We start from the raw sequence: 16875 nt of genomic DNA, 5'->3' as shown, positions 1-16875 counted from the left end.
CTGGCAATGTGATAAGTGCCTTATTTATTTCATTCACATGGGAACTCACACCTTGCATGCATTCTCCTGTTACCAAAATTAAAATGAAAGGTGATCCAGGGTAAACAGTGACTAATTAAAGAATCTGATAGGCACTCTGGGATCTCCCACAGTTACAGGTTATACTCTCTCTCCTGCCTGAAAATGGGCATGCAAAGGCAGCGACACAAAATGGATTCTGGCTCCATGCAATACTATACTTATTCCTTGCTAAGTGTAAAACAGAACTGCGGTTGCCACAATTGTTCAGCTCAGTGAAGGCAGACAATATGTTAGCAGTAGTTGCAGAGGATCCTGGCTTCACAACTCGCCATGCAGAAATGGGGATGGCATCACAAAATCAGTGTTTCTGACACAAAACTGCACAAAACTAGCATCCTATTTTCCCAACAGTCAGTCAGATGCCTGTGGAAAGCACACAAGCAGGACCTTCAAACATTGATTTTTCTGCTGTGTAGCACTGGCAGTAGTGGAGACAGACTAGGTAGTCAGTTTCTTTCACCCGCATTGCCAGTTCTGTACAGTGTCTCTAATCACAGAACACACACTGCCCGGCCCATATCAAGGGCAATTGCCCACTGCTCTATGGACATCCATTAGTTCTCCAAGGAGCAATGCATCCCATTTTTATAACTTGGCAATGGTTTTCTGATTCTGTCAGGCACTGTCGTCTGCAACTCAGACCAAGAAACTGCAACGAATCACAAGTGGAAATGGTTACAGAAACCTCCGACCTTCCCTTTCTCACTTGATCCATTTGTAACTGCCAGGCATAAGCCTTGACTGAAAATCAATGCCAGGATGTGTCCATAAGGACCAGAGTTGTGGACATCATTGACTTTGGGATAAGACTTTCCTTTAGTCTGGTTGCAAGCAGCCAGTTGTTTATGTCTATGCATGAAAGCTCACCGGTTCTTAAAACACGATTGGGTTTTTCAAAAGCCTCTGTGTCAACAAAAAAATACGCAGTAGCCTGCTTTTACTGCTTCACAGATCTTTTGGTTCTTTTGCCCTACTCCTCTCCTCCTTGCTGTTGGTGCAAAAATACACTCCGGCTTACTATAGATGGCAGGAAGCCAGATCGGTCAAAGGTGGTACAGTAGGGTAGGAGATGCAATGGCTGGAATTTTTCTAGGTGCTTGTAAGGAGACAGGAACCTCAGAGGTCAACTTGCTTGACTTGCTAGCTGACCCGCTAGCAGCCCAGTACTTGCAGAGATCTTCAGAATGCCCGCCCCTATGCCTAGCTCTGAGTAATGAAACTCTTCACCAGAAGCAACGTAGAAAGGAGGCAGAAGGATCATCAGAGTCACAAAGTTGTTTGAAAGTAAGTTGGGGGAGAGAAGTGGAGTCTTGCACCAGCCCTGCAGAGAATGGTCATGTTATAGGTTTGAGGAGGGGGTCAGTGTGGAATATATCTGTAGGTCCCGGCCTGTGATTCTGTACCAAGGAGTTTACAATCCATTAGAAGAGGCTGTCGAAAAACAGTCAGACCAGTTGCGTTGTAAGATAATTCCTTCGCTGACAAATTAAGTGTCGTCATTTACATTTGCACTGATGCCATCGTACAAATGGGGGATAACCCTCCTGCCACCTAATTTGGATGATATATCACATTGTAAGAGGAAACTAGCATTTGAGGGGAAAGGCTACTGAGCTCTCCCTGCTCACCGCCTTCTGCTTGCAATCTGTTTGTTTTATATGTAAGGTTCAGGGCTGGGCCAAAGACATTTTGGCACCTGAGGTGAACTGCAAAATAGTGCTCCCTTCCCCTCCAGGGAAGAAGTGGGGAGCGAAGAGCGACACCAGGAACAAATGGGGAATAAAGATCGCCACCGTTATCTGCAGCTCCTGAGGGTCCTGCTGCCTGAGGCAATTGCCTCATTTTGTCTCATGGGTGCACCAGCCTGAGTTTTTGTTTTTCTTTTGTTTTTGTATGGAGGAGAATTTACCTGCAGTCTGAAGTTGTATTGCCCAGGTGCTGGTTTACCACCTCAGGGGAGGCCTATGTGGCAAAGAGTTCTAGCAAGTTCCAAAATGACAGGCTGCCTCCTTTGCACGCCTTCATAATCTGAAGCAAACTAGCTCCGGGCTGTAATAAAAGACATATTGGGTTTTGGCTTCCCTTTAATTTTAACATAATCACAAAGCTACAGTTGACTAATTTCAATCGGTTGAGTCAACTGCCGCCCCTTTGCCATACGTTTAGGCTTTGCTATTGGAAAGAGAATAACCAGATGCTGTAACTGCTTTATAAGCACACACACAAATGGCAGTCCTAGCAGCTTGTGCTGGCATGACCCACCGAAGTCGATTCATCTCCGTCAGCACAGGTGTGCTTTGGGTCGAGGCAAATATATACTGTGAAAGGCAAAATCAAACAATTAAGCATTGTTCCTACTTGGCAATGAGAGAGTGGATGTTTTTATAAGGAATGGAAGGGGACAATGCTTCCCTGCTCCTCTCTAAAGAGGGGGTCTTAATTATGGGTTTGGGTACTTTCAACAGGCACCCCTGTTAGACCATTTAAATTGCTCCATCTAGCTCAAAACTAGTGCTCTTGACACCGAGAAAAACAAGACAGCTGCACCATAGTAGCCAACAAGGAAGGAGAAAGAGGACTCAGCAGCTTAACACACCAGTTAATTCTCATATTCCTCTGATTTGTGAACAACACAATACAATAGAATGGTTCAAGGGCATTTCTCCAAGTGGATATAGCACTGCAGCTTAACATCTTTCTGATTTTCAGCCTTCTGAAGGGTAGTCAAGGCTTGGCAGCAAGGACATTTGAGTGTGTGTGTGTGTGTGTGTGTGTGTGTGTGTGTGTAGAAGTCATCACAGGAAACAGTGGCTTATCGGACTGAAATCAACACCCTCTGAACTAGTAAAGCAACCTTAACTTACTGGAAACTGGGAAAGGGTTTTGTTGGTGTCACAACTGACTGTGGCTTGGGTTAGCAGAAAAGAAGAAGAAGCTAACTGTTGAAGAAAATATTCTCCTTTTTAAAGCTTTCAGTAGTAACCACGTGTCCCTCTGTTACGATATTAAATGGTTTAAATTAAAAATGTGCACAGTTTAACGCTCCCTACAAGACCCAAGTCTTAGAGCAGAGGTGGGAAACCTTTTTCAGTCTGAGAGCCGGTGCGATTCTTCTAGAAAAAAGAGGTGCTGGAACTCACCATGAAGGCCTCCCTTGTTCTCTTAGAATGGCAATGGTGCCCACCTGTGAGGTGCTGGTACGGAGTTCCGGCGAGTTCCGGCTGAAAAATAAAATGCCATGTTCTTTTCTCGGCAACCTTCTGGGGACTACACACCAATGGTGGGTTGGACCAAAGGCAAAAGCAGCTTGAGCAACAAATATGAATCTTGCCTTTGTACAGTAGGCTAATTTTTTCACATTCACACCAGAAGCATGGTCAGCCCTGGGGGACACATTCCAGCCAGGCAAAAACTCACCAGGAGAATGCAGTGCAGGCAGTGGTGTAGCAAGGTCAGGTGGTACCCACAGTGGCAGAGCTTCATGCTCCGGCACTGGGGGGCGGAGAGCAGGCAGGGGCGGGGCTGGCACGCACCCCAGGGGTGTGGCGTGTGTCCTGGGGATGTGGCACGTTGCCTGTGGGGGCATGGCGCCCAGCGTGGGCAGGGGGGCAGGTGCAATGGCACCCCACTTGGATTGCGCTGCTAGGGGTGGGGCACTCCCCCCGCACTCCTCTTCCTCCACCAGTGGGTACCCAGTGTAGAAAACTTCTTGTCAACCCCCCCCCCCAACACATTGAGATTATTAAAAAAAGGAAAAATAAGATACAGTTGCAAGTGTTATTTTCTGGTTTATTTACTTAACATTGTGAGCAAAAGCACTTAAAACCTTTTTTTCGCGATGGGAATTTCTTATGAATGACATCTTTTACTTAATTTCGCTATTTTGTAGCTTTGGCTTAACGTACAAGTACAAACAAACAACATGCATCATAATGTTTACGTTACTTACCAAACTTAATATCATAGAGAAGAGGATGGTCACAATGAATCAATGAACGAAAAAATATAACAAAAATAAATTCAGCACGGCACTTATAAGCTTCAGTAATAATGCACAACTAACTCAACAGAACGACGTGGGGTGACTGAGCAGCACAGCAGCGGATGGGGTTGGTTGTGGGTTGAGTGATGATGAGTCACCAGTTGTTTACGTCTCGCCCAAATACAAACTTCAGAGACAGACTTCAACGAATTGGCAGAAAGAAACACACACACCCCCATCCATACATACACTCTCCACTACACAGCGTCGAGTTCAGCCACGTTTTGTTGCATTTGCTGACTGAACTAAAGTTTCAATATGTATTATATTGACTTGTTGAGGTTAATTAATTGTCAGACAAAGTTTTAAATAATATTTTTTCAACAAAAACATTTGTTGTGAGCCCAACTTTTTTAAAAAATAAATTTTGTCACCCCCCCCCTCAGTGATGACACCCAGGGCGGTCTGCACCCACCGCACCCCTCTTCCCATGCCACTGAATGCAGGGCTGGTAAGAGTTGTGGTTTGGGGTGCTATGGCCTAGAGCAGGCACCCCCAGACTTCGGTCCTCCAGATGTTTTGGACTACAATTCCCATCATCCCTGACCACTGGTCCTGTTAGCTAGGGATCATGGGAGTTGTAGGCCAAAACATCTGGAGGGTTTGGGGATGCCTGGCCTAGAGAGAGTCCCAAGAGTCAGGGGGAACATCCCAGGTCTGAATCTTCCCATCCCTGTTAGAGATGGTTTTAGGGTGGCACTCAGGGCCGTCTCAAGCCGGTCAGGCATCCTGGCGCCGTGGCGCGGAGATCACTCCGGCGCCCCCCCCGGTGGGTGGGCGCAGCGCACAGTACGGCTTCCGCGCGGCTTTGCCGCGCAGCGCACCCCGCGCCACCGAGACTACCCCTAGAGCCGGGCCTGGTGGCACTGGGTGCCATGCTGCACGGGGTGCCATAACAATGCTGCAGGAAGGAGCGTGAGAAGTGGGGGGTCCTGAATTTTAGCGTTTCATGGGGCACCAGTGAAATTTGAGAGCCCAAAGTCAACCACTGTCCCTGTCTCACAGAGATGTTATTTTGTTTAACTGTTTTTATACATGGGTTATTTTTAAAGCCGCCCAGAGTGGCTGGGGAGACCCAGCCAGATGGGCGGGGTATAAATAATAAATTATTATTATTATTATTATTATTATTATTAACACTTCTATTATATATATATATATATATATATATATATATATATATATATATGGACATGTTTCTAATGGTTTTTTATAAATGTAAATACTTTCAATTGCGTTGCACCTATTTTATGGTATTTGTTTAATAATTGTGTATTTTAATGTTGTAACCCACCCTGGAGCCTTGTGGTGAAGGACGGGTAAGAAATCTCAATAATCATCATTTTAATAGTAATAATAATTTTCTTATTTATACCCCGCCCATCTGGCTGCGTTTCGCCAGCCACTCTGTGTGGCTTGCAGCAAATATGAAAACTTTGTAAAACATGTCATTGCATTATTAAAATAGATAAGTGAACCTGTTGTTCTGAGCTAAATACCATGAATGAATATTTCAGCACAAAGTGGCTTTCTTCTTCTGCACTAAAGCCAGCCTGTTGCTCCCTATGAGCCCTACTGAAACACATGCTTTGTTTTCAAGTTCTATTAATTCTTTACATCACCCAAATGGTGCGTAGTAGCCTCCGTTCTCCATTCATGGTTTTCACCTCAATATTACAGTGGTACCTCGCTAGACGAATGCCCTGCTAGATGAATTTTTCGCTAGACGAATGGGTTTTGCGATCGGAGGTTGCCTCGCAAGACGAATTCGTTTTGTGAAAAATTCATCTACCGAATCGCAATTTCCTATAGGAATGCATTGAAATTCAATTAATGCGTTCCTATGGGCAAAAAAAATTTTTTTAGATGGGATTCACAAGGCGAATTTTTGGCAAAACGAATTGACTCACAGAATGAATTAAATTAGTCTTGTGAGGCACCACTGTATATGCCAAAAATAAAAGACTGCATCCAGACACTACGAAGGCTCCTGTGCTATAGGAGTTTCCTAAAAGGGAACATTTACCTGATTTATAAGCATGAAGGGGCTTCAGTGACTGATAAGTTGCACGTGGCAGAATTTTTACATCTAAATAATGCCATTTATTACAACCAATCCATTTTATCTGTTAACTGTCTACTTTTCAATTGCACAGAGATACTTGCTTCGGCCAGATGATGGGAATGCAAATCCAGCTATTTTAAGCATCTCACTTTCAAAGGAACCTTTTTTTAAAAAAAACTTGTTTGCAGTGTAAAAGCTAATTATGCGAATAACAGAAATTTTGCTGATGGCAATAACAGGATATATTGATTCACCGAGTGCTAGCAGGCAGACTGGAGGTGTCGTACCAGGCTCCTCTAGGGAATTAATCCAATGATTCGTTCAGGAATTTCCAGATGTAATGCTATTTCTGGCTTGCTTCATGCAAGCACCGGGGTGATAGGAAGTGAGGGAGAAACAGCTTGTTATCAGAACCACTTAGCCCTTGCTGCAGCGTGAGTGGGGAGCTGCGTTTTGCTGAAGTCCAACAAACAGGGCAATTAATTCAGCAGATTTTCCTCTCCGGGGGAGGCAGGCAGGGAACTCTCTCCCTCTTGCTAGAATTCCTCTTTTAAGACGGAGGGCTTTTCTAAATGAGATAAGGGTATCAGTTCAATAGGCTTGTCTTCCTGTTGCGCTGCTGATATGCCTCCAACATAATGGCGCTGCTGGCCTTTATAAAGCTACATTTTCCCACTTTCCTAGCGGATGAGGTATTCACTTGCAAAGGTCAGCTGGCCTCAAATTAACCAGCATGTACTCTTCATTGTCGCTGAGTCACTGCCTTACTGATGTAAGGATTTATTTTTTAAAAAAGGATAGAGGGTTAAGGGGCACAAGATGAACTTTTTTTTTCTAGTAGAGGAGTGTGCTAACAATTTGTCAGAAGGTTTCCCAGCTGCTTTGAAAGCTCGGCGTTTCTTTCTGCTAAATGTCACTGCCGGTTTCAGCATGGAAAAGGGCTCACGGCTTCTCAGGATAATTTTTGGGGAGGAAAGAAGCATTTCAGCAGAGGAAGTGTTATGTACTGTTGATTGGTCCACAGGAGCAACCCAATCCAGCTCCAGGTGGAAGTCAATCTGTGACTTGATTGGCCCGCAGGTGCAGCCCTGAAGTAGCCAATCACGCAAGGCCCATTGTGTAAATAATGTATATAAGCAGAAGTTTTGGGGAAAGAGCCATTCTTCTTCTCTTCTTCTTCTATTGCTACTACTGGGTACAAGCCGAATAAAGAGCATGAAATTCACTCTTGACTCTGAGTATATTTAAGGGAGCATCTCCTATCACTGCAACTCCACACCTCCCATGAAGGTGTTACAAAATGCAGGGGCCTCTCTAAGAGGAGAGAAATTGGCAGGTTAATATACTGCCTAAGGCTGTGATCCTATACTTGCTTACCTAGGAACAAGTCCCTTTGAACCCAAAGGAACTCAGGCTTATGCCTGAATGGACGCATGCGGAAGAATATAAGAGCATGCCGCCTCTGATATTGGAGGCAGCGTACATAAGCCATCATAGCTAGTAGAATCATAGAGTTGGAAGGGACCTTGAGAGCCATCTAGTCCCAACCCCTGCAATGCTGTCCCATACAGGAATTGAACCCACAACCTTGACATTATCAGCACCACACTCAACCCGACTGAGCTATCCAGGCTGAGTAGAGTTGCAGCTAAATCTTTCAAGTGGGAAACCCTTTCTCTGACTTCAGTAAGCCACCGATTTAAAAGTGGAGAAAACAGAAAGAGAATTTTTCTCTCTCCGTTCCTCTCTTGTGATTCTAGAACCCAGGGACAGGCATCCAAGGAAGCTGAATGTTTGAAGATTCAGGTTAGGCAAAAGAAAGGACTCCCTTCACCCAGCATGTAGTTAAACTACGCAACTTGCTCCGACAAGAGGTAGTCACAGCCGCCAACTCCGATGGAATTAAAAGAAGATTAGAGACAAATACATAGAGGAAGAGTGGCTACTAGCCATGATGGCTATTCTTCCACTTCCGCTGTTGCAAGGTTTCCCGAACTTGAGTCTCCAGCTGTTTTTGGACTACAATGCCCTTCATCCCTGACCACTGGTCCTGCTAGCTAGGGATGATGGGAGTTGTAGTCCAGCAAGAGCTGGAGACCCATGTTTGGGAAACCCTGCACTGTTGGATACAGTATGCCTCTAAATAAGTTGCTAGGACTCACCAGTTGGGAGAGGGCTATTGCAACCATGTCCTGCCTGTTGGCTTCCTGTAGGCATCTGATTGGCTGCTGTGAGAACAGAGTGCTGGATTTGATGGGCCTTTGGCCTGATGCAGCAATGTGATTCTTATGCTTTTAGCTCATCATGCAGCGCATTTATCCACCTCAGGATCTGAATCACTAGCAAAAACGGGGAGAGGACAGATCCCCTATTATTGGTGTAAACCAGTTTTTCCTAAACTTTGGGTCTCCAGCTGTTTTAGGACTACAACTCCCACTATCCCTAGCTAGCAAGCCCAGTGGTGAGGGGGGATGGGAACTGTAGCCCCAGCTGGAGACCCAAATTTGGGAAACACTGGTCTAAACAAACCACTCACTCTGCCTCACGTATTGTATCATTCACTTTATTCCGCATTGCTTCTCTTTCTTGCCACTGAAACTTTAACCTGCCTTGACTCCCTAAGACTTGTGTTTTCATTCCTTTCTCCTCCTGCCCTGTTTTGCAGCAGCTCTCTGGGCACATGTTATAACACTTTCCAGCTGCAGCTGTCATCACAGTTCAATGGACTTATTATGAGGCTTCAATTCACTGTGGCTAAACTGACTTCCTTGTGAGTCATTGCATTGCCTCGGGAGCTCCTTTTGTTTAAGTGCCTGGTAAATACAGAAAATGGAAGAGTGGTTGGTGCAAAGATCACTCCATCTAAGGATGCTGAGCTGGTAACCTGATATCTAAGGCAGGAGAATCATATGTGGCGTTGGGGTGGAGCTGAACGCCTGACTCTGGGGTCCCTGCCGCATCCTCAACAGGCTGCAGCACAGTAGCAAGGTTGGAGCTGCATGGTTGCACCAGTGAGGTTGCCGTTGCCAGAGTGCTGGTACAGCAACGACATGGCCCCAACCTTGCACCAAGCCCACCCTTGTTCATAGGAGTAAATGGTGTTTCCGTGCGCTCTGGTTTCCGTCACGGTGTTCCGTTGTGAGCGGTTTCGTCATGCTGGCCAAGTGACCCGGAAAGCTGTCTGTGGACAAATGCCGGCTCCCTCAGCTTGAAAGCGAGATGAGAGCCACAACCCCACAGTCGCCTTTGACTGGACTTAACCGTCCAGGGTTTCCTTTACCTTTTTACCATATGAGCTGCAGTAAAGCTGGTGTCAGTTTACTACACCTGGGTTTAACATACACCAAGGTACAACTCAGGGCTTTTCTCAGCTAGAACTCACAGGGACTCAGTTCCGGCACCTCTCAGGTGGGCGCCATTGCCATTATAAGAGAACAAGGGTGAGTTCACGGTGAGTTCCGGCACCTCTTTTTCTAGAAAAATAGCACTGGTGCAACTTGACCTCTGGTTTATTTCAGAAGACAGGGGAACACAACGACTTTGCTGGACCAAACCAACAATTAATCTAATATTTTTGTCAGCACTTTGCCATCAATTGTAGCCAGAGATGACCACAGAGTAGGACGCTTAACTATGTTAACATCTTCCAGCCTGATCTGGGAGGAAGCAAAGAATATTTCTCCTCAGACTAGGAAGGGAGAGGGTTGATACCTCCTCCATTTGAGGATCAAGCATTGGGCATGTGTGCCCTCTCTTTGGATACTTCTGCCTCAGCCTGCAGACTGGCTGATCTCAAACAGGCTATTGGAGGGCTACCACATCCAAGGGAACATGCGTGACACACCACTTTGCCATTGGGGGCGCAATACAAACTTGCATTGGAGAGACCTATGTTCAAATACCAACTCAGACATGGAGTTTGGTTTGGCCAGGCATGATCCTAACAGATAAACCTATATTATACTGGCTGGCTGGCCATGTGCTTTCAGGCCCTTTTCAAAATTTAAAGCCATTCATCATGGCCTCAGCCCCCCCATATCCCTGAGGTCACCTTGCATAGGTGCCAACTCCCTGGGGCCCTGGGTACCCAAGCACCGACAAAATTCCCCACGAAGGGGCCGGGCTCCCACAAATTTTGGTGCCAGGGCCATGCACACTGCATGGCACCCACGGGCCCGGGCACCCATGGTGTGATCACACTCCTGGTACCTTGGTCTTATTCAACCAGCAACACCAATTATGGCAGTCCCATTAGCTCCTGCTTGGTGTTGCATGTATCCCATTTTACAGGGGACAGTCCTCTGTTTGAAGCCTGCCCAGTCCATGTTCAGTTTAAGACCACTGCAAGAAGGGGCAGTAGAGCCTTGGCATTCCCCAGCACCAGTTAGTGCCTCAATCGCAGGCTGAGCAGGTCATGTGGCGACCGTCTTCCTCGCCGCAGTGAGATGTACCACATTTCTATTTGAACTACGGTAACAATTTCTAAATTTGCTTCTATGGTTATCAATTAGCACATGCAGATTTTGTGCAATCCTGCATCCTCTTTTGGGGTGAGGCATTTTCTCTTTTTTCCTTGTCCAATTTTCTGCAAACATGGACATTTTTCTCCTACATTGAAGACTCTTCCCAGTTTGCTTCACCTTTACGGACAGACTTCTAATCCACCATTAGAGTGCAAGATGCTCATTTGTGTCGTGAGTCCCTGGGCACAGAGTGGGTGTCCTAAACTTAAAATACAAGATCAGAATCCGGAATCTTAACTCAGAGCTTTAGCAAAATTGATTCGTGCGCTCAGTTCTAAAGATCCCTGATCGTATCTGAGTACCTTATTTTCTCCTTTCTTGCTCTTTCTGCCTTGATCAAAAACAAAAGTCCTAGATATCTCCTGCAGTAGTTTCACGGGATTTATAGCTCTGATGCATCCCAGTCGTTCCAGTGATATCTAGGGGTGTTGATGATGCTTTTCCTGAAACCGCATGCTGTATTAGAGCTAAGGCATTTCAAAATCTCCGAAAAGGGTTTCAAACAGTTTCCCAGAAAACAGCACTTGAATTTTCTAAAATAAGCAGCACTTGAATTTCTTAAAAGCTGCCTCTGAATAGGAGGAGGCACTACCATATTTAGCTGCTAGAACGTAGACAGAGATGTCTTACAGAGAATAATACTGCTCCAGGCTTTATTTTGACTGAGCTGATGTTTAATTAAATATCTCCTTTCGGCACTGGAAGCAAGGTAAGTGATTCTTCCACAAGGATGTCTGAGCAAATAAATTTCAAGTGCGCAATAAGGGTCAGAAATAGAAGCAAATTTGATGGTATGGTTTCTGGGTTTTAAAGGAAGCTTTAGATGTAATTTATTTATTTTTTTTAAAAAGGAACACTAGGGATGGATGAATTAGCAGTTAAATATTTTAAAAGCAATCTTGGCAACATTGCTGAAGCAATACCAAAATGGAGTTTCAATCATATCAGTTAAGAAATTAAGGGCTAGGCTAATGTTTACTGTCACCACCCATCAGTCTGGCCTTGTGGCTCAGAGTTGCCTAAGCAGAAACAGAACTCGCATGGACGGTGTTGAATGGAGCTGTTCTTGAAGGTTTTTATTTTTATTTTTTCATGTCAACTAATCAGAGGAAGGTCTCCTAAGAGGTATGAGGAGGCAGAGGAAAAACATGACTCTTCTAATAGCTTCTGGTTTGTTTCTGGAGCTTTTTACCTTTGCATCCTTGCATGGATTGTTGGGACATGAAGATCTCAGATAGGGTTTGCCGCTGCCCCATACTTATAAATGTCAAGAGTGTGACATAAAAAAATTCCTTCAGTAGCACCTTAAAGACCAACTAAGTTTTTATTTTGGTATGAGCTCATACCAAAATAAAAACTTAGTTGGTCTTTAAGGTGCTACTGAAGGAATTTTTTTATTTTACTTCGACCCAGACCAACACGGCTACCTACCTGTAACCAAGAGTGTGACAGTTCTTATCTGAGTCCCATGTACAAAAAGAAGCTAGATCAGCTGTAAGGAAGCGACTGCATCTTTTCTTCTGTGGTTGTAAAGATGTACAAAGTGTGGCCCAGAGACTGATACTGATGTACAGTATTGGAAGAATAGAGATAGGATTCCCCTTAACCAAATGACAACATTGGCAACATGTGAACGGACAGCTTATAGCTGCAGAGTTTCTTTGGATAAATACAATGTTATTTGGAATTAGTTTACACAGAATATATTAGGTTATTGACAGTTATATGTTTATTAGGATAAAAAACAATATACACATCTGTATATTAATGTATGGGACACGGGTGGTGCTGTGGTGTAAACCACAGAGCCTAGGGCTTGCCGATCGGAAGGTCGGCAGTTCAAATCCCCGCAATGGGGTGAGCTACCATTGTTCGGTCCCAGTTCCTGCCCACCTAGCAGTTCGAAAACAAGTCAAAGTGCAAGTAGATAAATAGGTGCTGCTCTGGTGGGAAGGTAAATGGCATTTCTGTGCGCTACTCTGGTTCGCCAGAAGCTGCTTAGTCATGCTGGCCACATGACCTGGAAACTGTCTGCGGACAAACGGCGGCTCCCTCGGCCCATAGAGCGAGATGAGCAGCGCAACCCCAGAGTCGTCAGCGATTGAACCTAACGGTCAGGGGTACCTTTATCTTTACCTTTATATTAATGTATGGTAATGTAACAGTATTTTTCTTTTCTTTATCACTTTCTTTCTTTCTTTCTTTCTTTCTTTTTTTCCTCACTCTATCTTTTTATAAATGAGATTCTTCTAATATTTTAAAGGGGGAATGTGTACACGGAGTTCTCTGATGTGCCAGTGGCAATCTCTTTCAGTGCCTCGGGTGTGAGAAGAGAACAAAACCAGCTGTTTTAAAACCGAAGGCCAAACTAGGTAAGGCACTCTTCACACAATTAGCAGTTGCGTAAATGGGCTTGTTTGTTTTTTGTTTTGTTTTTAAAGTGAGCTGTGAGCACAAAGGGGCTGATCTTGATAAGGGTAGAGCAGAGCAGTTTCAGTTCCTGCAGCACTCCTGACCCAGACTGGGCACCTACTATTTGCAGTGGAAGAAATGCTCCCATTCAATGCCAGCAAAGGCTCCCCACCCAAAGTCAACACTATCCACCATAGTCCCTGCTGCTCCTGCTATTGGGTATCCAATAAGTGACGGATGCCTGCAGAGCAGACAAAGCAAGAAGGAAAACGAAGGAGGTAAGAGTAGAGAGATAGCCCTGTGAGGTAAAGGAAAATGAGTCTTTTTCAAAATTAAAAGGAGGATTTGAATAAGAATACCGAAGTTGGTAAACGGATTGTACTGAAGATTTACTCTTAGTTAGAAATAGCTGTCATAACACAAAAAGAGTGCATTACAGACATCCAAGTGTCCCTCAAAGTTTCCCGGGACAGTCCCAGATTTACAGAAGCCATACTGGTTTCTGATTTGATCCCAGAATGTCTTGCTTTTCCTTGTTGTTTAGTCGTTTAGTCGTGTCCGACTCTTTGTGACCCCATGGACCAGAGCACGCCAGGCACTCCTGTCTTGCACTGCCTCCCGCAGTTTGGTCAAACTCATGTTCGTAGCTTCGAGAACACTGTCCAACCATCTCATCCTCTGCCGTCCCCTTCTCCTAGTGCCCTCACTCTTTCCCAACATCAGGGTATTTTCCAGTGAGTTTTCTCTTCTCATGAGGTGGCCAAAGTATTTGAGCCTCAGCTTCAGGATCTGTCCTTCCAGTGAGCACTCAGGGCTGATTTCCTTCAGAATGGATAGGTTTGATCTTCTTGCAGTCCATGGGACTCTCAAGAGTCTCCTCCAGCACCATAATTCAAAAGCATCCGTTCTTCGGTGATCAGCCTTCTTTATGGTCCAGCTCTCACTTCTATACATGCTTTTCCTTAGGATGTCCCTATTTTCATCAAATAAATGTTGGAGGCTATGGAGTGATGCAACCCTCGAGCCAAGGAGATAAGTAACTATACAACCTTTAGAAGACATCTGAAGGCAGCCCTGTTTGGTGAAGTTTTTAAATGTTTAATGTTTCCTTATGTTTTTATATATGTTGGAAGCTGCCCAGAGTGGCTGGGCAAAGCAGTCAGATGAGTGGGGTATAAATATTATTATTATTATTATTATTATTATTATTATTATTATTAAACAGGACGTCCCTATTTCCATCAGAGAAATGTTGGAGGGCATGTTCATAGTGTGCAATTCAGTATGAGCCAGCGTAGTTAGCATGTTGGACTAGGACCTCGTAGGCCTGGGTTCAAATCCCTACTCAGCCATGAAGCTCATGGGGTAACCTTGAGCCACGAACAAATAGCCTCCCGGGGGGGGGGGCGGTGTTGTAAGGATAAAAGGGGTGTGGGGTAAACCATGTACACCACCTCTAGCTCTTTGGAGAAAAGGTGGGAGATAAATGCGATAGCAAGCCAGAGTGCAATATTGTCTTCGAAACAGAACTGCTGGGCTGTTGCTTTGGCTGCTCCCTGCACACACTCTTGCTTGCTAAAAATGACTCCTATTCTTCCTCTGGCAGGGAAAAGTTAACTACCCCCACCCTTTCTTTCAGATTCCCGAGTCTTGAAAGATGCTCTGACAGTTCCTCTGGGCTCGCAATGTGGCTGTGGAATATGTGGTGGGATTGTTTTACATAGCATTTGTATCCGCCATCAGTTGTCATCCCTCTTTGGATGATTCACAACTCAGAAATAAGTTGAGACAAATGTGTGTGTGTTGTTGTTGTTAAAAAAAATAAATCCTAGATGTCCATGCCTTTTCCATTGTTCCACTTTAGAGAGCTTTGTATTTGTCACAGGAAACTGGATAGTTAATATACGGCAATAAATCAGAGCCAGGGTGGTGTAACTGGAGTCCTATATATACCACTGTATATGTATATACAGTCCTATATATACCACTGTAGATGTATATATATCTGTTTCCACAGAAGGAGACAAACTACTCAGATGCAGTCACATACAATCACTGATTCTCTTCCTTCGGTCTCTCTCTCTCTCTCTCTCTCTCTCTCTGTCTCTCTGTCTCTCTGTCTCTCTGTCTCTCTGTGTGTTTTATTTGGATATTTTGCGTTGTTCAATTTGATGTTTTAAGATAGGCTGCAGAAGAACCGCCTAGAGATTTCTTAAAAAAATAAATATGAAAAAATGATTCAAATTAAAAATAAATAAATGAAATAATAATGCAAAGTGGCGTGCAAGCCTCATCTAGTTTCCATTGGTTACAGGTAGGTAGCCGTGTTGGTCTGATGCAGTCAAAACAAAATAAAAAAATCCTTCCAGTAGCACCTTAGAGACCAACTGAATTTGTCATAGGTATGAGCTTTCGTGTGCATGCACACTTCTTCAGATACACAGTTTCCATTGGAAAGCTAAAAATCCCAAAGTTTAAAAATCCCAGAGTTTACAACCAAATTCTTTATTAAAGCTGGGCTACCTTCTTTTATTTGGTCAGCTGTGTACAGCAGCACTTGGTGGTGGGCAGGCAGAGATTGCTATAAGGGCGTAGATCTGGGCTGAACATTAGGACTGCCTTCCTGATGGGAGCAGCAGTTCAATAATAGAACCCACGTGTCTAGATTCGTGGTGAATCGGTTAGGGATTCTCTAGTTCTGGGTTGCCTGCTATAGAACAAGGACTTGGACTAACAAGACCCCTTCCAGCTCTGTGATTTGGCAGGAAGGATGTAAACCGAAACCTTCTGCCCCATTAATTTCACTTGAAGTATCAGCTGTAAGGGTCAGTTTCCTTATTTACATCAAGCGAAACCAAACCAAAGGCTTTTTCTGCTCTGCTTTATATTCTCTCATCAAGGGCTCTGCATTATTTAAGCAATTCGTGAGCAGCCTTTAGCTAAGACTTAGATTCTTTGAAAGCACTTGATTAGCTGAGCAACTCCTCACTGTGAGCTACCAAAGGAGGAAGAAAATTACTTTAGTAAATATCAAAGGGTTTGGCATTAATCCAGCCATTCTAGAAGGTGCAAGTGCTTTGTTTTGATTTTGATTTGAAAACAATTATTTGCAGCATTTGCTGCAAAGCAATTTATTGTTGCAAATCAGAAGGCTGTCTTTGGAGATGGCAGTCTCAGTCTTAACATGCAAGGAGTATATTCCGGTTCCTACCTCTGTTCAGCAAATGTTGCACCAGAGAAATATAGTAGACGTTGGTAGCAGCAGGCATAGATGTTTACCGCACATGATGGAAAGGAGATTCGGACAAGGAGATAATTCCTGCTTTCATCAATAGCAATTTAAATTCAAATGCATAGCTATGTAGAAGATAGACCCATGGCCAGCCTTAGCAGTGGTAGTCCAGAATGAAACCTTGCTGAGGCCACAGACTGAAGCCTATGATGAAAATGTCATACCTCTCAACATTTTAGGAGGGCAGTTCAGGGCACCCCCTCCCACACCGTCCCACTGACCCATGTCACTCGCCTGTCCACTCCCCCCCCCCTTTGTCAGCTATCATCCTCCTCCACAGCCTTGGGGGAGCGTCAGGAGTTGCCATGGGGACCAGTGTGGCCTAGCGGAAGGCTGCACAGCCTCCTCCTCCTCTGATGCCACATACATATATATTTCCAGAAACCAGCTTCCTCAGTTTTCCAGCTTAAGGGGGCTGTCAACAGATTATTATTTTTCTGGAATGAAATAACACAGAAAT

At 44.5% G+C, this 16875-nt stretch overlaps 1 protein-coding gene across 1 annotated transcript in view; it reads left to right on the top strand.

Annotated features, from left to right (window-relative positions):
- Window positions 1–16329, top strand: part of FAM110C (family with sequence similarity 110 member C) — a 56319-nt gene extending 39990 nt beyond the window's left edge. The window contains exons 2-3 of the transcript XR_009557299.1: window positions 13026–13083; window positions 14090–16329. The gene's annotated coding sequence lies outside the window, so the exon portion shown is untranslated. The remainder of the gene's footprint in view (window positions 1–13025; window positions 13084–14089) is intronic.
- The last annotated feature ends 546 nt before the right edge of the window (window positions 16330–16875 follow it).

Source organism: Zootoca vivipara, chromosome 3 (genome assembly GCF_963506605.1).
Source record: "Zootoca vivipara chromosome 3, rZooViv1.1, whole genome shotgun sequence".
Taxonomy (NCBI): domain Eukaryota; kingdom Metazoa; phylum Chordata; class Lepidosauria; order Squamata; family Lacertidae; genus Zootoca; species Zootoca vivipara.
The sequence above is the reverse complement of the archived record's forward strand: the minus strand, read 5'-3'. Positions and strand labels throughout refer to the sequence as shown.